Source organism: Pristiophorus japonicus, chromosome 9, assembly GCF_044704955.1.
Source record: "Pristiophorus japonicus isolate sPriJap1 chromosome 9, sPriJap1.hap1, whole genome shotgun sequence".
NCBI lineage: Eukaryota > Metazoa > Chordata > Chondrichthyes > Pristiophoridae > Pristiophorus > Pristiophorus japonicus.
The window spans coordinates 208,484,914-208,508,409 of NC_091985.1; the positions used below are offsets into that span (position 1 = coordinate 208,484,914).

The 23,496-nt window shown below is 46.4% G+C and overlaps 1 pseudogene; it reads left to right on the plus strand.

Moving 5' to 3' along the window:
• LOC139274095 (zinc finger protein 420-like) overlaps positions 1–23,496 on the plus strand; it is a 115,566-nt pseudogene that overhangs the window by 19,332 nt on the left and 72,738 nt on the right.

The following is a 23,496-nucleotide window of genomic DNA, read 5'->3' on the forward strand; positions in this document are numbered from 1 at the left end:
TCGGCGCAGTCACACCGGGGAGAGGCCATTCACCTGCTCAGTGTGTGGGAAGGGATTCACTACCTCATCCGATCTGCTGGTACACCAGCGAGTTCATACCGGGGAGAGACCGTTCACCTGCTCTGAGTGTGGGAAGGGATTCACTACCTCATCCGACCTGCTGGTTCACCAGCGAGTTCACACTGGGGAGAGACCATTCACCTGCCCTGAGTGTGGGAAGGGATTCATTCGGTCATCCTTCTTGCTGGTACACCAGCGAGTTCACACCGGGGAGAGGCCGTTCACCTGCTCCATTTGTGGGAAGAGATTCACTCAGTTATCCCACCTGCTGAGACACCAGCGAGTTCACACTGGGGAGAGACCGTTCATCTGCTCTGAGTGTGGGAAGGGCTTCACTCAGTTATCCAATCTGTTGACACACCAGCGAGTACACACTGGGAAGAGATCATTCATCTGCTCTGAGTGTGGGAAGGGCTTCACTCAGTCATCCTACCTGCTGATACACCAGCGAGTTCACACTGGGGAGAGGCCATTCACCTGCTCTGAGTGTGGGAAGGGATTCACTGTGTCATCCCGCCTGCTGAGACACCAGCAAGTTCACACTGGAGAGAGGCCATTCACCTGCTCCGTGTGTGGGAAGGGATTCACTCAATCATCCAACCTGCTGAGACACCAGCGAGTTCACAAGTGACTGCAGTGTTTGGATTCTGCTGTTATCCTAGACTGAATCGTGTCCATTCCGACAGTTGGGGTTTCTTTCTGCAAATACTGATTACCCCTATAACTGGGCTGGAGTTTAATATTCTGGATATTTGACCAATTAATCAATGGGAAATGGGTCAGATAAAAATAATGCTGATTGTGTTTGCATCCTGTTTAACTGTTTAAACAGCTTTCTTCAAATACTGAAAGCTGCAACAATGGAGCTAAACTTTGTTGAACAATTGATGATAAAGTGAATTGAATCTGCTGGTTGGTTTTGAATTTCTCTGGGATGGAGCTGGACATGATGTGCCTTGAAATACCACCGGTGTCCAGTAGATGACACTGTCCCTCCAATTAACCTCGACTGAGAGGAGCGTGACTGCCCCCGAGAGCAGGAGGAATGAGGGCAGCTCAGCGTCAGACACTGAACATACTGCACCCCCACAGTAACATCACACACTGCCCCCTCCCTGGGGCAGCTCAGAGTCAGACACTGATCTCACTCTCCCCACAGGGACATCACACACTGCCCCCTCCCTGGGGCAGCTCAGGATCGGACACTGAACATACTGCATCCCACAGGGACATCACACATTGCCCCCTCCCTGGGGCAGCTCAGGATCAGACACTGAACATACTGCATCCCACAGGGACATCACACACTGTCCTCTCCCTGGGGCAGCTCAGGATCAGATATTGAACATACTGCATCCCACAGGGACATCACACACTGCCCTCTCCCTGGGGCAGCTCAGGATCAGACACTGAACATACTGAACCCCACAGGGACATCACACACTGCCCTCTCCCTGGGGCAGATCAGAGTCAGAACTTGGAGGGGAGGATCCAGTTTTTGTGGACGATGTAGGAACCCACAACATAGGTAGGACTAGAAATGAGGTTCTGCTCAAAGAATTGGAGGAATTGGGGTCTAAATGAAAACACTGAACCTCAAAGGTAATAATCTCTGAATTGTTACCTAAGCCACATGCCAAATGGTGTAGGGATAAGCAGATTAGAAAGTAAATGCGTGGCTCAAAGAGTGGTGTGGGAGGCATGGGTTTGCTTTATGGGCACTGGCACCAGCACTGGGCAAAGAGGGAGCTGTTCCACTAGGATGGGCTTGACATGAACTGGGCAGGAACCAGTGTCCTGGCGAATCGAATAACTAGGGCAGTAAACAGGGCTTTAAACTAATGAAGGTGGGGCAGGGAGATCCAGGAAAGTACAGCACGGTTTAGATCGAGAAAAAGCAACAAAAGACATGCCAAGACTCAAGAGCAGAGCAGAGTTTTGGGTAAAAACAAACAGAGTGGGTCAGGAATGGACAGAGAGACATTACTGACTGAGGAGACATCAGAGAAAAATAGAAAAAAGCCAAAACTAAAGGCACTATATCTGAATGTACAAAGCATTCACAACAGAATAGATGAATTAATAGCGCTGATAAAAATTAATAGGTTTAATCTAATGCCATTATGGAGACGTGGTTGCAAAGTGACCACAGTTGGAAACTAAATATTCCAGGATATGGAACTTTTAGAAGAAATGGAAAAGGAGGAGGGGTAGCCCTGATAATACAGGATGGGCTAAAGACAGTAGAGGAAAATGATCTTAGCTCATAAAATCAAGAAGTAGAATCAGTTTGGGTGAAGCTAAGAAACAGCAAGGGGCAGAAAACATTGGTGGGAGTTGTTTATAGGCCCCCAAACCACAGTGGTAATGTAGGGCACAGTATAAATCAGGAAATTAGAGGTGCATGTAACAAAGGTAATACAATAATCATGGGGGACTTTAATCTGCATATAGACTGGGCAAACCTGTTATATATGTAGACTATAGATATACTCTCTGTGTAGTCACTGTATAGTTGCATAAGTTGGAGACTTTACCTGATGTACTGTCAATAAGGTTTACACTGTGTACATACTATGCTGGCACCACTAGAGGGTGCAACTGGTGGAGACCGGGGTTTCCTGCCCTGGTGGCAGGGGCTGTATAAAAGCAGAGCCACCATGCAACTGCCTCACTCTGCAGTTTGGAATAAAGGACCAACGTCACTACAGTTTGAGTACAACACATTGCCTCGTGGAGTCATTCATAAGTGCATTACAAACATAATAACTGATGACGAGTATACAGACTTTCATGCAATTATGGCTATCTTTGGCACACTGAGAGACTTCACAGAGGGTGATGATTGAGATGCCTTCACGGAAAGGCTCGAGCATTATTTCGTGGCAAACGACCTGGCAGGGGAGATGTACTCATTGGCGGGGAAGCGCAAGGCTATACTGCTGACCAGTTGTGGGCCCGAGGTCTCCCGCCTCGTCAGGGACTTGCTGGCACCCACGAAGGTCAAGGATAAGACATACGATGAGCTGAGTGAACTAATTCGTGACCAACTAAAACCAAAAGAGAGCATCCTCACGGCCATACACAGATTCTACTCTCACCACAGACCTGAGGGCCAGGAGATTGCAAAATATGCTGCAGACCTCAGGAGACTTGCGGCACCATGTGATTTTAGCATGCATCTCAACGAAGCATTGCGAGACATCTTCGTTATGGGAATTGGCCACGAGGGCCTCCTTCAAAAGCTATTATCGGCCGACACCACAGTAGACCTGCAGAGGGCCATCAGCATCAGTCAGGCGTTCATGACCTCGACCTGCAGCACCAAGCAAATTATTCATCCTGTGGACTCAAACCCGACAAGTACTGTACACAGAATTGCAAGACTGTAGAATGTGGCTCTGCCCAGGGCAGAGAGCACAGACCTCAGGGTTGCAGAACTCAGAGTCCGCCAAGGGGTGCTAATCGAGTAGCACCATGCTGGCATTGCGGAGGAAACCATAGGGCTAACCAGTGTCGGTTTGCTGAGTACGTATGCAAAGCCTGTATCACAAAGGGCCACCTCCAGTGTATGTGTAAAAGAAATACGACTTACCCAGTGGGCATATGATAATTTGGCCAGAGTGGCAGCTCAACCCCAAGAAGAAGTGTATGAAGTGTATACCTGCACCACCAATTGTCCTCCAGTGAAAATAGAAGTCGAGATGAATGGCGTTCCAGTCTTCGGAGCAAGCCAGTCAGTGATGAGCCAGGATGCCTTTGAGAGTTATGGAACAAAAAACGACCCGAGCTGGTTTCATTACAGGAAAAGTTGCGCACCTACACCAAGGAGCTGATCCCAGTCCTTGGTAGTGCGGTTGTAAAGGTAATCCATAATGGCGTGGTGCACAAGTTACCTCTGTGGATTGTTGCAGGTGATGGTCCAATACTACTCAAAAGAAGGTGGATGGGGAAGATACAGTGGAAATGGGAAGACCTCTTCACTCCGGCAATCGATGTCCCCCATGCTCAGAGGCAGAGCAAAACCTCACTGTCGCTCGGGTCAGGCACCAGAGAACAGACCAGCACAGCGTCTGAGGCACAGACCATCCATCAAGACTGCGTGACAATGATCCGACCAGAATTATCTAAAAGCACTTTCCCGGCTCCAGTGGCAGGACTCCTGGGGAGGAAGATCGAATTTACAGGCACTCTTCCAGCTTTTGTGGCAGAATCGCGGGAGAGAAGGATCAAGGCAGTCGACCTTGAGGACAGAGGCAAGATGGCATCCCTGCTGCAGTGAGGTGCAGCATGGCTGAAAAAAAAGAAGGCCATGGCCATACCACGAGGACTTGATTGGGGTAAAGACAGCAGGGTTCTCTTAAAGGAGACCTGCAACCAACTGAACTTAAAGAGACATTGCATGCATGGTAATCAATGTAACGAACTGATTAAGATTTTGAACAAAATGTTGCAAAATATCGGGAATAGAGTGTCCCCAAAAGTAGCAAACGAGCGAATTCGGGAGGGTAAAGGTGCTGATCCTGATACCCTGCCCCAGGTCTATCCCATGCTGTAGGCACCCCGAATGGCACTATTCGCCACGGACCTGGAAACGGAAATGGCGCCAATACGCGCAGTCAGCCGCCATTGCCCACCACTCGGGTGGAGACGGCGCAGCCCCCAGACCCAGTCGCTACCTCGGCCATGTCCGGGAGCGAAAGGTCAGAACCAACGAGTTCCCCGAATGGGAACTGGAACAGCCAGGTTCAAAACACCATTAGAGAGCAGGCAGAAGATTCTGCAGCCCTCAAAGGAGGACAGGAAGGCCACACACATCTGTGGCTCTGCCCACCATTAGGCAATGGCAAAGGCCCAGAGTCCTGGCAAAGTGAGCGAACCAAGCCCACCCCAGTAGCAGGGGGTGCAGCGCCGCCATCAGACGACCAGGACCCCGTCCAGTTTCTCTGGAACCAGCGTCCTTGCATACCTGTACTGCTACCTGAGTACTGACCATGACTGAACCATGAATGCAATCTACCCAATCCTGGCGCATGACCGTAAAACGTAACAAATGTAAGTCCCTGAACCAATTAAAAAACTTGTCTGTAAAAACCTTTCTTTGTACTTTCACTGTGTCTAATCCTATATGTTAATGTAATGGGCCAGCTGCATGATCTCGCTGTGGGGGGCAGGGGGGGGTGCGGCGGGGGGGGGAATGGATGTTTGGACACACACATGGATCACACACACAACCCACTGGAATCACCACTGCATCATCGGACCATCCAAACTGGTAACCACTACCCAAAGTTGTGGCAAAAGGACTTGGGGGGTAACAGGGCGAGAGCCAAGCCAAAGCACAGCCAAGGTGCAAGGGCTACTGGCACTTAAGTCTGGGGAGAGCTAAGCCAGAGCACACAGTGCAAAGGTAATTGGCAGAAAGGACTTGAGGGAGAATGATGTTATATATGCAGACTATAGATTTACTCTCTGTGTAGTCACTGTATAGTTGCATAAGATGGAGACTTGTTTACCTGATGTACTGTCAATAAGGTTTACAATGTGTACATACTATGCTGGCACCACTAGAGGGTGCAACTGGTGGAGACTGGGGTTTCCTACTCTGGTGGCAGGGGCCGTATAAAAGCAGAGTGACCATGCGGCTGCCTCACTCTGAAGTTTGGAATAAAGGACCAAGATCACTACAGTTTGAGTACAACACGTTGCCTCGTGGAGTCATTCATAAGTGCATTACAAATTTGCAGTAATATTGTGGAGGACGAATTCATGAAAGGTATACAAGATGGTTTTCTAGATCAATATGTTGAGGAACCAACTAGAGAACTGGTTATTTTAGATCTAGTATTGAGCAAGAAGAAAGGGTTAATTAACCTTATAGTAAATGGGCCCTTAGGGAAGAGTGACCATAATATGACAGAATTTTACATTAAGTTTGAAAGTGATTTAGTTAAATCTGAAACTAGGGTCTTAAATCTGAGGGGAGAGTTGGTTAAGGTAAATTGGGAAACTACATTAAAAGGTATGACGGTAGAAAAACAATGGCTAGCATTTTAAAAATTAATACATAATTTACAACATACATTCATTTAGGGCACAAAAACCCCACAGGAATTGTGATCCAACCATGGCCAACAAGAGAAGTTAAAGACGGTATTAGGTCAAAGAAAGATTCTTATAATGTTGCCAAAAAGAGCAGTAAGCCTGGGGATTGGGAAGATTTTAGAATTCAGCAAAGGATGACCAAGAAATTGATAAAGAAAGGGTAAATAGAATATGAGAGTAAACTAGCAAGAGACAAAATAACAGACTGCAAAAGCTTCTATAGGTATATAAAAAGGAAAAGATTAGCAAAAGTAAATGTGGGTCCCCTACAGGCTGAGACAGGAGATATAATGGGGAACAATGAAATTGCAGGGAAATTAACGCATACTTTTTGTCTATCTTCACAGATAAAATGCAAAAAACTTGCCGGAACTACTGAAGAACCAAGGGTCTAGCGAGAATGAGGAACTAAAAAAATTAGTATTAGTAAAAAAATGGTACTGGAGAAATTAATGGGACTGAAAGCCAATAAATCTCCTGGACCTGATGGCCTACATCCTAGGGTATTGAAAAGGGTAACTGTAGAAATAGTGGATGCATTAATTGCCATCTTGCAAAATTCCATAGATTCTAGAATGGTTCCCGTGGATTGGAAGATAGCAAATGTAACTGGGCTATCTAAGAACAGAGGGAGAGAGAAAATGGGGAACTACAGATCAGTTAGCCTGACATCAGTCATAGGGAAAATGCTAGATTTCATTATTAAGGACATGGTAACAGGCACATAGAAAATAATAAGATTAGGCAGAGTCAATACGGCTTTAGGAAAGGGAAATCATGTTTGACAAATCTGTTAAGAGTTTTTTGAGGTTGTAACTAACAGAATAGATAAGGGGAAACCAGTGGATGTGTATTTGGAGTTTCAGAAGGCATTCGATCAGGTGCCACATGCGATAATTAAATTATGGCTCATGGGATTGGGGGTAATGTACTAGCATGGATTGCGGATTGGTTAACGGACAGAAAACAGAGAGTAGGAATAAATGGTTCATTTTCAGGTTGGCTGGCTGTATCTGGTGGGGTACCAATTGTGCTTGAGCCTCAGCAATTCACAATATATATCAATGATTTGGATGAGAGGACTAAATGTTATATATCCAAATTTGCTGATTATAGAAAGCTAGGTGGGACCGCAAGTTGTGAGGAGGATGCAAAGAGGCTTCAAGGGGATATACAGGCAGGCTAAGTGAGTGGGCAAGAACATGGTAAATGGAATATAATGTAGGTAACTGTGAAGATACTCACTTTGGTAGGAAAAATAGAAAAGCAGAGTATTTTTTAAATGCTGAGAGAAGTTGGTGTTCAGAGGGACCTGGGTGCCCTCATACAAAAATCACTGTAAGTTAACTTGCAGGTATAGCAATCAATTAAGAGAGCAAATGGTATGTTGGCCTTAATTACAAAATGATTTAAGTATAAGAGTAAACGCGTCAGTGTAATTATATAGGATCCTTGTGAGACCACATCTGGAATATTGTGTACAATTTTGATCTCCTTACCTGAGGAAGGATGTACTTGCCATAGAGTGAGTGCAATGAAGGTTCACCAGAATGGTTCTTGGGATGGGAGAATTGCCCCATGAGGAGAGATTGAGTAGTCTACAGTTTAGAAAAGTGAGAGTCAATCTCTTTGAAACATGCAAAATTCTTACAGGGCTTGATAGGGTAAATGCAGGGAGGATATTTCTCCAGGCTAGGGAGTCTAGAATAAGGGATCAGCAATTTAGGACTGAGATGAGGAGAAATTTCTTCACTCTGATGGTGGTGAATCTTTGGAATTCTCTGTCCCAGGGGGCAATGGAAGTTCAGTCTTTGTGTATATTCAAGACAGACATCGGTACATTTCGATGCTGATGTCGATGGCGGACTGGATCATTGGAGACGTCCAGCTGTGTCATAAGAACATATGAGCAGGATTAGGCCATTTGGCCCATCGAGCCTGCTCCGCCATTTAATAAGATCATGGCTGATCTGATCATGGACTCAGTTCACTTCCCTGCCCGCTAAGGGAATCAAAGGATATGGTAATAATGCAGGGAAGTGGAGTTGAGGTAGAAGATCAGCCATGATCTCATTGAATAGCGGAGCAGGCTCGCGGGGCCAAATGGCCTACTCCTGCTCCTAGTTCTATGTTCTTATGGTGACAGTAAGTAACAGGATAGGTCAAGCCGAACTGCAGGTGTACAGGTACAACCAAGGGGTCAATCTACCCAGTGACCAGAGGACACATGACTTATGAAGATGGGTTGAGTAGGTTGGGCCTATACACATTGGAGTTCAGAAGAATGAGAGGTGATCTTATCTAAACCTATAAGATAATGAGGGGTCTCAACAAGGTGGGTGCAGAAAGGATATTTTCACTGATAGGGGAAACTAAAACTAGGGGACATAGTCTCAGAATAAGGGGCCACCCATTTAAAACTGAGATGAGGAGGAGTTTCTTCTCTGTGAGGGTTGTAAATCTATGGAATTCTCTGCCACAGAGAGTTGTGGAGGCTGGGTCATTGACTATATTTAAGGCGGAGATAGGCAGATTTTTGAGCTATAAGGGTGTATAGGGAAGTGGAGCTGAGTCCATGATCAGATCAGCCATAATCTTATTGAACGGCAGAGCAGGCTCCTATTTCTTATGTTCTTATTACACAGCTGGACATCTCCAATGATCCAGTCCGCCATCGACGTCAGCATCGCGTTGGATCAATTGCTAAAAATGGTTCCTCGTTGGTTAACTGACAAAAATGGAAAACAAATGCTATAGCTCATTATGAAATAGTCTGTGTCCGGTTCTATGCTGAGATGCAGCTCCCCACCTCCCATTATATGAAGAGAGTTCGACGTGATCTAACCGAGCATTTTGAACCTCATTGATGCCAAGATAGAAACAGTCTATAATTTATCGAGAGCCGAAATGTGGAAGGAGAAAGATCTGGCTATTGCTATTTATCTGTGTGTCTTCCATCTCTTTTGTCACCTCTCCTCAACCACTCTGCCCCCTTCTCCCTCTCTATCTCTTTGTCTCTTTGAGGGGGGGGGGGGGTTGTTCCTTTTTCTGATCAGCCAGCTCTCTCTGTGACAGTCATCCACTTTCTATCCGTCTGTCCCTCTCTACCTTTCCTCCTTTCTCTCTATGGTCTCTCCCTGGCGTGTGGCCACTCCCTCTCAAACGCAGCCATACCAGGCCACAGTCCCTCAAAAAGGCAAAGTCAGGGCCGTGAGGGATCTTCTTATTCGTTAATGGAATAAGGACATCGCTGGCAAGGCCAACATTCATTGCCCATCCCTAATTGCCCATGAGAAGATGTTGGTGAGCTACCTCCTTGAACAGCTGCAGTCCGTTTAGTGAATATACTCCCACAATGCTGTTAGATAGGGAGATACAGGATTGTGAACCAGCGACATGAAGGAACGGTGATATATTTCCCAGTCAGGGCGGTGTGTAACTTGGAGGGGAACTTGGAGGTGATGGTGTTCCTATGCGCCTGCTGCTCTTGACCTTCTATTTGCTGGAAGCCTTGGCGAGTTTCTGCAACTTGTAGATGGTACACACTGCAGCCACGGTGCGCCGGTGGAATGTCACCAAATAGACAAAAACAGGGTTGTTAAAACATATAAACAGCAACCAACAGCAATCCCAGCCGCTCAGATCAGGTGTAACTGCCGTGTACTCTGGGTTGTAACGGTCCACATTAAAGACACAAATGAGATAATAACAAGGCATTGTTGTGTGTATTGTACCACATTGTAATGCCAGAGTCCAGGAGAGTTTGGAGGGAACATGATGAATGGTCTGAGAATAATTGTATTATGGGCAGGAGGTTAAGACTGACCAATGGCTATGCTCCTGGAAGTGCAAATACGACCCGCTCATACAGCTGTGTGGGGCAGAAATAGAATGACACTTTCCAATCTGCTGTCCATTCTATTACAACCACGGACCGCGACCTCTGCTGCAGACCCAGGATCACAGGATGGGGAAAATAGCAACCATCGCAAAGAAATGAAGGGACACCTGATCAGTGGACTCCTGGTAAACGAGGGGAGTGAGTAGGAGCTGGAACTCCAAATAGAGACATACCACTGATTAAAAAGGGTTAGATTCCAGAACTTACTTTTCATAGAGTTAAACATGTGAGGCTAAGGACACAGGAGTTAAACTGTGAGTAAATCCTTGATGGTTGTGACTGCTCCCGTGAGACCCGCAGTGGATCCCAGCAGAGGATCCGGCTGTAGATCCCCACAGACCATGTAGGGAGTGCAAGGTACTGAAGGATTCTATCAAGGCTCTTTAAAGAGAGGAAACATCCCCGATAAACCATTATACACAAAGGGATAGTCCCAGAGATTCAGAACACATGGAACAGCTCTTGTAGTCTGTCCACAAGTGAATGGGACCTTGAGGTCCGGTATCGATTGATAGAAATTCAGCGCCAGGATCAATTGCTCTGAGACCCTCTTCCCCGAGTTCACTGATCTCCGGTCACTCTGAGCAAAGCCGAGCCTCTCCCCGCCATGGCCGGTGATTCCGGCAGGAGATAGTTTGTAAAGTTAGCTTATACCTCACCTGGGAGTGCGTGATCCTTACATGTACCGGGATTTCTGTCCTGTATTCATACCATGCTGTACATTGTGTGTTTCATTTGATGATGTCAGAGGAGCTGCAGGCTGCTTTGGCCACTTGCTGTGTATCTGAGTTCGTTCTGCTTGATGAACGACTACACAGTGAGATTTACACTGTATCTAACTCCTGTCTATCTGCTCTGGAAGATTTTGATGTGACTGTGTTGAGCGAGCTTGACTCTGTATCTGAAACGTGCTGTTTCTGTCCTGGGAGTGTTTTATGGGGCAGTGTAGAGGCAGCTTTTCGCTGTATCTAGCCTATGCTGTACCTGCCCTGGGAGTGTTTTATGGGGCAGTGTCGAGGGAGCTTTACTCTGTATCTGAAACGTGCTGTTTCTCACCTGGGAGTGTTTGATGAGGCAGTGTAGAGGGAGCTTTACTCTGTATCTGAAACGTGCTGTTTTTCACCTGGGAGTGTTTTATGAGGCAGTGTAGAGGGAGCTTTTCGCTGTATCTAGTCCGTGCTGTGCATGCTCTGGGAGTGTTTGTTAGGAGTTTGTAGAGGGACCTTTACCTGACCTGGGAGGGTTTCACGGGATAGATTAGGGGGAGCTTTACTCAATATCTATCTCGACTTGACGTGTGAGTGTTTTATGGCCACTTTAAACATGCTTTACACTGTATCTAATACATACTGTATCTGACCTGGGAGTGTTTGCTGGGTAGTTTAAATATGCTTTACACTGTATGTAAGCCAAGCTGTACGTGACCTGGCTGTGTTTGAAGGGACAGTGCAGATCAGTGATGGGCAAAATACGGCCCGTGGACAATATCCGGCCCGCTGGATGGGACAGAAATTGAACGCGAGCCGGAGCTCGAGCTGTACATTCGTCTATCCATTTTCATTTCTCATGGATCAGAGAACCGAACTGCAGCCAAGGAAAAACAATAGTAATACTTCATTCAAATTAATAATTCGCAAAATCGATTCTCCCCAGCACGATTAAAAGGATCCGTTCCGTGAGCCTGGGCCCCAATGGCGGACGTGCCTACCCAGAATGCACTGCATACTAGAATATGCCCTATACATTTTAGAGTGCAGTCATGGCTGCTCATCTCCACAGATCTTTTACCGAAGAAAGTGACCGGCGCTGCATCTTTCCTCTCCCTGTATCCAGAGTATGACGGCAGGGGAGTTCTCATCTGTCACCAATTGGGCCGGCATTAGTAATCTTTGCAGAGGGACATAAAGATGACTGAGGTGGGGAATTGAAGCTGATATAGGCTCTAAAGAGGCTACAGTTCTATTTCACAGCACTGATTTACAGAGACCAGAACATACCACAACATTTTCAAATTTTTATCTTTGATTCATTTCTAGGCGGTATCGAATTCATGTTGTGTATCTAAGATAGCATCTGACTATTATCTGAATTTATGTTTATGCAATGTTCTTGTTTATCAAATATTCCATCGAATTCTTTTCCGCACACGGTCTCTTTAAATTTGCTGCTCGAATACTAGGCTGCCGCACATGCGCAGTGTCTCTTCCAGCGGCAGGAGCTGGGGAGCAGCCTGCGCGGGACCGCGCGATTGTTGCTGACCGTGCGGCCACGCGCCTTAGCGCCAACATTGGTGGGCGAACCTCAACAGCTCAACAAAACTTGTTAAGTGGCTCTCCAGCCCATATAATTGCCCACCCCATATAATTGCCCACCCCAGAAGCGGGAGTCGAGAGAGGCAGCGGCCTATAAAAGGCTCAGCAGTCCGGGGAGCGTCGAGAGAGGCGGGAGTCGAGAGAGGCAGCGGCCTATAAAAGGCTCAGCAGTCCGGGGAGCGTCGAGAGAGGCGGGAGTCGAGAGAGGCAGCGGCCTATAAAAGGCTCAGCAGTCCGGGGAGCGTCGAGAGAGGCGGGAGTCGAGAGAGGCAGCGGCCTATAAAAGGCTCAGCAGTCCGGGGAGCGTCGAGAGAGGCGGGAGTCGAGAGAGGCAGCGGCCTATAAAAGGCTCAGCAGTCCGGGGAGCGTCGAGAGAGGCGGGAGTCGAGAGAGGCAGCGGCCTATAAAAGGCTCAGCAGTCCGGGGAGCGTCGAGAGAGGCGGGAGTCGAGAGAGGCAGCGGCCTATAAAAGGCTCAGCAGTCCGGGGAGCGTCGAGAGAGGCGGGAGTCGAGAGAGGCGTACCGGTGCAGCTCCAGCTGAGAGAAGTCAAAAAAGAAGTAGAAAGAAATCAAAAGGTGACGTCACAGCCAACGTGGTAAGTGATTGGCTGCTGATTGGTGAGTAGTTTTTCTTTTTCTTTATTAGTCAGTAACTTTTAACATTGTTGTCGGCAATTTAAGTGTATCTAAGGGTTAAGTCATGGCAGGACAGCTCGGTCACGTGATATGCTCCTCCTGTACCATGTGGGAACACGGGGACAACACCAGTGTCCCTGACGACTACATGTGCGGGAAGTGTGTCCACCTCCGGCTACTGACGGTCCGCGTTGCGGAGTTGGAGCTGAAGGTGGATTCACTCTGGAGCATCCACGATGCTGAGAATGACGTGAGTATCACGTGTAGCGAGTTGGTCTTACCGCAGGAGAAGGGTCCACAGCCAGCGAGGGAATGGAAGACCAGCAGGAAGAGTAGTGCAAGGAAGGTAGTGCAGGGGTCCCCTGTGGTCATCCCACTGCAAAACAGATACACTGCTTTGAGTGCTGTTGAGGGGGATGACTCATCAGGAGTGGGCAGCAGCAGCCAAGTTCATGGCACCGTGGCTGGCTCTGTTGCACAGGAGGGCAGGAAAAAGAGTGGGCGAGCGATAGTGATAGGGGATTCAATTGTAAGGGGAATAGATAGGCGTTTCTGCGGCCGCAACCGAGACTCCAGGATGGTATGTTGCCTCCCTGGTGCAAGGGTCAAGGATGTCTCGGAGCGGGTGCAGGACATTCTAAAAAGGGAGGGAGAACAGCCAGTTGTCGTGGTGCACGTTGGTACCAATGACATAGGTAAAAAAAGGGATGAGTTCCTACGAAATGAATTTAAGGAGCTAGAAGCTAAATTAAAAAGTAGGACCTCAAAAGTAGTAATCTCGGGATTGCTACCAGTGCCACGTGCTAGTCAGAGTAGGAATTGCAGGATAGCTCAGATGAATACGTGGCTTGAGCAATGGTGCAGCAGGGAGGGATTCAAATTCCTGGGGCATTGGAACCGGTTCTGGGGGAGGTGGGAACAGTACAATCCGGACGGTCTGCACCTGGGCAGAATCGGAACCAATGTCCTCGGGGGAGTGTTTGCTAGTGCTGTTGGGGAGGAGTTAAACTAATATGGCAGGGGGATGGGAACCAATGCAGGGAGATAGAGGGAAACAAAAAGGAGGCAAAAACAAAAGACAGAAAGGAGATGAGGAAAAGTGGAGGGCAGAGAAACCCAAGGCAAAGAACAAAAAGGGCCATTGTACAGCAACATTCTAAAAGGACAGAGGGTGTTAAAAAAAACAAGCCTAAAGGCTTTGTGTCTTAATGCAAGGAGTATCCGCAATAAGGTGGATGAATTAACTGTGCAAATAGATGTTAACAAATATGATGTGATTGGGATTACGGAGACGTGGCTCCAGGATGAGCAGGGCTGGGAACTCAACATCCAGGGGTATTCAACATTCAGGAAGGATAGAATAAAAGGAAAAGGAGGTGGGGTGGCATTGCTGGTTAAGGAGGAGATTAAGGCAATAGTTAGGAAGGACATTAGCTTGGATGATGTGGAATCTATATGGGTAGAGCTGCAGAACACCAAAGGGCAAAAAACGTTAGTGGGAGTTGTGTACAGACCTCCAAACAGTAGTAGTGATGTTGGGGAGGGCATCAAACAGGAAATTAGGGGTGCGTGCAATAAAGGTGCAGCAGTTATAATGGGTGACTTTAATATGCACATAGATTGGGCTAACCAAACTGGAAGCAATACGGTGGAGGAGGATTTTCTGGAGTGCATAAGGGATGGTTTTTTAGACCAATATGTCGAGGAACCAACTAGGGGGGAGGCCATCTTAGACTGGGTGTTATGTAATGAGAAAGGATTAATTAGCAATCTCGTTGTGCGAGGCCCCTTGGGGAAGAGTGACCATAATATGGTGGAATTCTGCATTAGGATGGAGAATGAAACAGTTAATTCAGAGACCATGGTCCAGAACTTAAAGAAGGCTAACTTTGAAGGTATGAGGCGTGAATTGGCTGAGATGGATTGGCGAATGATACTTAAGGGGTTGACTGTGGATGGGCAATGGCAGACATTTAGAGACCGCATGGATGAACTACAACAATTGTACATTCCTGTCTGGCATAGAAATAAAAAAGGGAAGGTGGCTCAACCGTGGCTATCAAGGGAAATCAGGGATAGTATTAAAGCCAAGGAAGTGGCATACAAATTGGCCAGAAATAGCAGCGAACCTGGGGACTGGGAGAAATTTAGAACTCAGCAGAGGAGGACAAAGGGTTTGATTAGGGCAGGGAAAATGGAGTATGAGAAGAAGCTTGCAGGGAACATTAAGACGGATTGCAAAAGTTTCTATAGATATGTAAAGAGAAAAAGGTTAGTAAAGACAAACGTAGGTCCCCTGCAGTCAGAATCAGGGGAAGTCATAACGGGGAACAAAGAAATGGCGGACCAATTGAACAAGTACTTTGGTTCGGTATTCACGAAGGAGGACACGAACAACCTTCCGGTTATAAAAGGGGTCGGGGGGTCTAGTAAGGAGGAGGAACTGAGGGAAATCCTTATTAGCCGGGAAATTGTGTTGGGGAAATTGATGGGATTGAAGGCCGATAAATCCCCAGGGCCTGATGGACTGCATCCCAGAGTACTTAAGGAGGTGGCCTTGGAAATAGTGGATGCGTTGACAGTCATTTTCCAACATTCCATTGACTCTGGATCAGTTCCTATGGAGTGGAGGGTAGCCAATGTAACCCCACTTTTTAAAAAAGGAGGGAGAGAGAAAACAGGGAATTATAGACCGGTCAGCCTGACATCGGTAGTGGGTAAAATGATGGAATCAATTATTAAGGATGTCATAGCAGTGCATTTGGAAAGAGGTGACATGATAGGTCCAAGTCAGCATGGATTTGTGAAAGGGAAATCATGCTTGACAAATCTTCTGGAATTTTTTGAGGATGTTTCCAGTAGAGTGGATAAGGGAGAACCAGTTGATGTGGTATATTTGGACTTTCAGAAGGCGTTCGACAAGGTCCCACACAAGTGATTGATGTGCAAAGTTAGAGCACATGGGATTGGGGGTAGTGTACTGACATGGATTGAGAACTGGTTGTCAGACAGGAAGCAAAGAGTAGGAGTAAATGGGTACTTTTCAGAATGGCAGGCAGTGACTAGTGGGGTACCGCAAGGTTCTGTGCTGGGGCCCCAGCTGTTTACACTGTACATTAATGATTTAGATGAGGGGATTAAATGTAGTATCTCCAAATTTGCGGATGACACTAAGTTGGGTGGCAGTGTGAGCTGCGAGGAGGATGCTGTGAGGCCGCAGAGCGACTTGGATAGGTTAGGTGAGTGGGCAAATGCATGGCAGATGAAGTATAATGTGGATAAATGTGAGGTTATCCACTTTGGTGGTAAAAACAGAGAGACAGACTATTATCTGAATGGTGACAGATTAGGAAAAGGGGAGGTGCAAAGAGACCTGGGTGTCATGGTACATCAGTCATTGAAGGTTGGCATGCAGGTGCAGCAGGCGGTTAAGAAAGCAAATGGCATGTTGGCCTTCATAGCAAGGGGATTTGAGTACAGGGGCAGGGAGGTGTTGCTACAGTTGTACAGGGCATTGGTGAGGCCACACCTGGAGTATTGTGTACAGTTTTGGTCTCCTAACCTGAGGAAGGACATTCTTGCTATTGAGGGAGTGCAGCGAAGGTTCACCAGACTGATTCCCGGGATGGCGGGACTGACCTATCAAGAAAGACTGGATCAACTGGGCTTGTATTCACTGGAGTTCAGAAGAATGAGAGGGGACCTCATAGAAACATATAAAATTCTGACGGGGTTGGACAGGTTAGATGCAGGAAGAATGTTCCCAATGTTGGGGAAGTCCAGAACCAGGGGTCACAGTCTAAGGATAAGGGGTAAGCCATTTAGGACCGAGATGCGGAGGAACTTCTTCACCCAGAGAGTGGTGAACCTGTGGAATTCTCTACCACAGAAAGTTGTTGAGGCCAATTCACTAAATATATTCAAAAAGGAGTTAGATGAGGTCCTTACTGCTAGGGGGATCAAGGGGTATGGCGAGAAAGCAGGAATGGGGTACTGAAGTTGAATGTTCAGCCATGAACTCATTGAATGGCGGTGCAGGCTAGAAGGGCCGAATGGCCTACTCCTGCACCTATTTTCTATGTTTCTATGTTTCTATGCGCCTTAGCGCCAACATTGGTGGGCGGCCCTCAACAGCTCAACAAAACTTGTTAAGTGGCTCTCCAGCCCATATAATTGCCCACCCCATATAATTGCCCACCCCAGGTCTAGGTGATGGAAGCCATGGCAAGTTGCTGCATCTTGTAGATGGTACACACTGCAGCCACGGTGTACCAGTGCAATGTTAACAAATATAAACAGCAATTCCAGCCGCCCAGATCAGGTATAACTGCCGTCTATTCTGGGTTGTAACGGTCCACATTAAGGACACACATGAGATAATAACAAGGCATTGTTGTGTGTATTGTACCACATTGTAATGCCAGAGTCCCGGAGAGTTTAGGGGGAACTTGATGAATGGTCTGAGAATAATTGTGTTATCGGCAGGAGGGTAACACTGACCAATGGCTGTGCTCCTAGAAGTGTAAATACATCCCGCTCTTACAGCTGTGCGGTGCAGGGGAAACGGGCAGAAGGGCGGTTATAGAATGTCAGACTTTCCAATCTGGTGTCCATTCCATTATAACCATGGACCGCGACCTCTGCTGCAGACCCGGGGATCACAGGATGGGAAAATAACAACCATCGCAAAGAAATGAAGGCACACCTGATCAGTGAACTCCTGGTAAACTAGGGGAGTGAGTAGGAGCTGGAACTCCAAATAGAGAAATACCACTGATTAAAAAGGGTTAGGTTCCAGAACTTACTGATCATAGACTTAAACCTGTGGGGCTGAGGGCTCAGGAGTAAAACTGTGAGTGATGCCTTGCTGGTGTGACTACTCCCGTGAGATAACGCACTGGATCCCAGCAGAGGATCCGGCTGTAGATCCCCACAGACCATGTAGGGAGTGCAAGGCACTGAAGGATTCTATCACGGCTCTTTAAAGAGAGGAAACATTCCCGACAGACCATTATACACAATAGTCCCAGAGATTCGGAACACATGGGAACATGAGGTTGGGTGTCCTGTGTTGCTGTGTGAATGTGAGGCTTCAATGTGAGAGGAACCGGATTTCCTCAGACACTGCTGTGGCCCAGAAAGTTTCACAAACAAAATGCTGCATTGCCCATGTAATTGCTGCAGTGATTGCACCGCCAGATTCCCCGCCCCATCCCCATCCCCACCCAAGGCAGGATCCCAATATCGGGCGGTAACTGGTCCGTGTGCTTACGCCACATATTGGAGTCGGGGAAACCCGGAGAAAACTCTGCTGGCATCACGATGGGGTCACACAGCAGGGCGGAAGTCTAATCACAGTGCACACTGGATGTCTATGAGCCAAAGGATGAAATCCAGCCCCTGGGACTAATGTTTGTCTTTCCATATTTGGGAGTAAAGTAGCGCCTATACAGAGCGCAGAGCAAAACAGGTTGAGCAGGATCCGAATGGAGCAACGGAACTCGTCCAATGTTCCCTCCGTTCATTGTTCTCTCTCTGCACCGCACAGGCCCTATAAGGGTTGATCCGCCCTCGGGCTCTTTCCCCACCAGAGCGTCACTGTACATAGAAACATAGAAAATAGGTGTCGGAGTCGGCCCTTCGAGCCTGCACCACCATTCAATAAGATCATGGCTGATCATTCCTTCAGTACCTCTTTCCTGCTTTCTCTCCATACCTCTTGATCCCTTTAGCCGTAAGGGTCATATCTAACTCCCTCTTGAATATATCCAATGAACTGGCATCAACAACTCTCTGCGGCAGGGAATTCCACAGGTTAACAACTCTCTGGGTGAAGAAGTTTCTCCTCATCTCAGTCCTAAATGGCCTGCCCCTTATCCTAAGACTGTGTCCCCTGCTTTTGGACTTGCCCAACATCGGGAACCTTCTTCCCGTATCTAACTTGTCCAGTCGTGTCAGAATCTTATATGTTTCTATGTGATCCCCTCTCATCTTTCTAAACTCGTGTATAAAGGCCCAGTTGATCCAGTCTCTCCTCATATGTCAGTCCAGCCATCCCTGCAGGCGTGGCTCTCTGGCACCCTCCCCTGGCCCGCTGTATATTGTAAGATTGGTCTTTCCCCACCGGTGGGTCTCTGTACTGGCCTCGGGCAGGCGGGGCTCAATGAGATTATGAGAGGACTTGACAAGGTGGATGCAGAGGATGTTTCCACTGACAGGGGAGACTAGAACTAGAGGGCATAGACTTAAAATAAGGGGCCACCCATTAAAAACTGAGATGAGGAGAAATTTCTTCTCTCAGGGTGTTGTAAATCTGTGGAATTCGCTGCCTCAGAGAGCTGTGGAAGCTGTGACATTGAATAAATTTAAGACAAAAATAAAGAATTTCTTAAACGATAAGGGAATAAAGGGTAATGGGGAGCAGGCAATGAAGTGGACCTGAGTCCATGATCGAATTAAATGGCGGAGCAAGCTCCAGAGGCTGTATGGCCTACTCCTGTTCCTATTTCTTACGTTATGTAAGATTGATCTTTCCCCACCGCTGGGTCTCTGTACCTGCCTCAGACTGGCACGGCTCTCTCACACCCTCTCCTGGCCCGCTGTATAATGTACAATTGATGGTTGAGGGCCTTTCTTTAATCTGCTCACCACATCCTCCCAACCTGACAGCCACCGACTCAATGCCCATTTTATTATATTGTTTGGATTGCCGGAAAGCACACAATGGTTTGTTCTGAGTTTTATGGATTCACTGAACATTGGACCCTTCCGGTTCGCGTGAATGACTTGAACAGGTTTCATCATGACATGTAATCGACCAATAAAACTGGAGCTGATGGGTTTTTTTAAACTCATTACCTCACACTTCTCCAGATTGAATTCCATTTGCCACTGTTCTGCCCACCAGACCAATCCCTTGCTATCTTCTTGCAGTCTGCAGATTTCTTCTTCTTTGTAACTGCACAGTCACTTTTTATAACACCTGCAATCTTTTTAATCATACCCCCGCCATTCACATCTAAGTCATTGAGATAAAACTCAACAGGCAAGGGACCTAGTTCTGGGAGGATCATAGTTGATGTTTTACTCACTGACTGTACCAAGTGTGCATCCAGAGGGAACAGTGGACAGTTTTACCACCAAGCAACCAAGTGGCAACAAGTTGAAGCTTAAGTGCTCCAGCCTGTGGGCGGAGCAGTCAGCCATGTATTACTGTGGCTGTAGTCTGCACAGTGAGTTCAAGAGATAGAGGGGCTCGACACAAACCCCAGAGGGTACCTGTGGGACATAAAATCTCATGGTGCCTCGTCCTGTTGGCTTTATTCTGCAGAGCAAATGGATATAAAAGTGAGAAATTAGATTTTTTTTTAAAAAAGGCAATGGAAAAGGTGCAAAGAATGATTAAGTTAGATGTAGAGAAGAACAATAGAATGAAAGGAAGATAGAAAGATCAATAGAAAGAATAAAAAGGAAGAACAATTGAAATAAATAAATTAAGATAGAAAGAATGATATAAGGAAAGAAGACAGAGAAAAAAGGATAGAAAGAATGAAAGAAAGACAGAAAGGAAGAAAGAAAGAACAAATGAAAGAAGAAAGGGAGAAAGAATGTAAGAAACAAGGGAAGAATGATAGAAAGGAGGAGGCCATTCAGTTCCCTTGAGTCTGTTACTTAGGAACAGGAAAAGCCCATTAAGCCCCCTTGGGACCATATGCACAGGAACCAGAGGAGGCCCATTCAGCCCCTCAAGTCTGTCACCCGGGAACAGGAGGAGGCCCATTCAGCCCCTCGAGTCTGTTACATAGAAATAGGAGAAGGCCCATTCAGCCCCTCAAGTCTGTCACCCGGGAACAGGAGGAGGCCCATTCAGCCCCTCGAGTCTGTTACATAGAAATAGGAGAAGGCCCATTCAGCCCCTCGAGCCTGTTACATAGGAACAAGAGGAGGTTATTCAGCCCCTCAAACCTGCTCTGCCAGCCATTGAGATCATGGTTGACGTGTTGATCTTCATTCTATCTGACCGCATTTGCACCATATTCCTTGATACCCTTACCAAACAAATATCTGTCAATCTCAGTCTCAAAGGCTCCAACTAACCCCAGCCTGAACAGACTGTTGAAGGAGAGTGTTCCATATTTACACTACCATTGTGTGAAGAAGTGTTTTTTGATGCAGCGCCTGAATGACCTAACTCTAATTTTAAGGTTATGCCCTCTTCCACTGGACCAGAAGTAGTAGTTTCTCTCTATCTACCCTATCAACTTATTTTAACATTAAAAAACTCAGTCAGTTCACCATAGAATCTTCTATACTTAAGGTAATATAGGCCAGGTTTTTGAAATCTGTCCTCATAATTTAACCGAGCCCCAGGTATTAGTCTGATGAATCTGCCCTGCACCCCCTCCAAGTCTATTACATCTTTCCTGAGATGTGCTGTCCAGAACTCAGTACTCTAGATGGAGGCTAACTAAGGCTCCATATGCCACAAGCAAAACATCTTGCCCATTGTATTCCAGATTCCTTGAGATAAAGGACAACATTCCTTTAGCCTGTTTGGTTCCTTTTTTCCCTGTTTACCAGCATTTAGTAATTTATTTACCTGAGCACTTAAAAGCCCTTCCTCCTCCACAGTTCCTAGCTTCCCACTATTTAGAAAATACTCTGATCTATCTTTATTAGGTCCAAAGTGGATGACCTCACTCTTGCCCACATTAAATTCCTCCTTCTGTGGTTTTGACCGCTCACTTAATCACTCTATGTTTCCTTCGCTGCAATATGTCTTAATGCAATTATATAGGGCTCTGGTGAGATCACACCTGGAGCATTGTGGACAGTTTTGGTCTCCTTACTCAAGGAAAGACATACTTAAGAACATAAGAATTAGGAACAGGAGTAGGCCATTCGAACCCTCGATCCTGCTCCACCATTCAATGAGATCATGGCTGATTTTCTATCTCAACTCCATTTTCCTGCATTGTCCCCATATCCCTTGATTCCCTTAATATTCAAAAATATATCGATCTCTATCTTGAAGGTACTAAAAGACAGAGCCTCCACAGCCCTGGGATAGAGAATTCCAAAGATTCACCATCCTGAGTAAAGAAGTTTCTCCTCATCTCAGTCCTGATTGGAAGACCCCTTATCCTGAGACTGTGACCCCTGGTTCTAGACTCCCCAGCCAGAAGAAACATCCTCCTTGCATCTACCCTGTCAAGCCCTGTAAAAATGTTGTATGCTTCAATAAGATCAGCTCTCATTCTTCTAAACTATAGAGAATATAGGCCTAGTCTACTCAATCACTCCTCAGAGGACAATCCACTCATGCCAGGAATCAGTCTGGTGCATTCCCTCTATGTTAAGTATACCCTTCCTTCGGTAAGACAAAAACTGTACACAATACTCCAGGTGCAGTCTCACCAGGGCCCTATAAAGTTGCAATAAGAGGTCTTTACTCTTGTACGCAAATCCTCTTGCAATAAAGACCAACATACTATTTCCTTTCTTAATTGTACCTGCATGTTAACTTTCAGTGATTCATGTACAAGGACACCCAGGTCCCTCTGAACACCAACATTTTCTAATCTCTCGCCATTTAAAATATACTCTGCTTTTCTATTTTTCCTACAAAAATGAATGACTTCACATTTCTCTGCATTATATTCCATTTGCCATGTTCTTGTCCATTCACGTAGCCTGTCTATATCCCCTTGAAGCCTCTTTGTACCCTCCTCACAACTTGCATTCCCACCTAACTTTGTATCATCAGCAAACTTGGATATATAACATTTAGTCCTCTCATCTAAACCACTGATATATATTGTGAATAGCTGTGGCCCAAGCATCGATCCTTGTGGTACCCCACTAGTTATAGCCTGACAACCTGAAAATGACCCGTTTATTCCTACTCTCTGTTTTATGTCCATTTACCAATCCTCAATCCATGCTAGTATGTTATCCCCAATCCCATGAGCCCTAATTTTGTTTCATAACCTTGTGTGGCACCTTATCGAAAGTCATTGCTTTTCTACCATCATACCTTTTAATGGAGTTTCCCAATCTACCTTAACCAACTCCCCCCTCATACCTACATAGTTCCCTTGGTTTAGATTTTAGACCCTAGTTTCAGATTTAACTAAGTCACTTTCAAATTTAATGTAAAATTCTATCATATTATGGTCACTCTTGCCTATGGGCCCCTTTACTACAAGGTTATTAATTAACCCTTTCTTATTGCACAATACTAGATCTAAAATAAACTGTTCTCTAGTTTGTTCCTCAACATACTGATCTAGAAAACCACCTTGTATACTGTCCATTAATTCGTCCTCCACACTATTACTGCAAATTTGGTTTGCCCAATCTATATGCAGATTAAAGTCCCCCATGATTATTGTATTACCTTTGTTACAAGCACCTCTAATTTCCTGATTCATACTGTGCCCTACAGTACCACTACGGTTTGGGGGCCTATAAACAACTCCC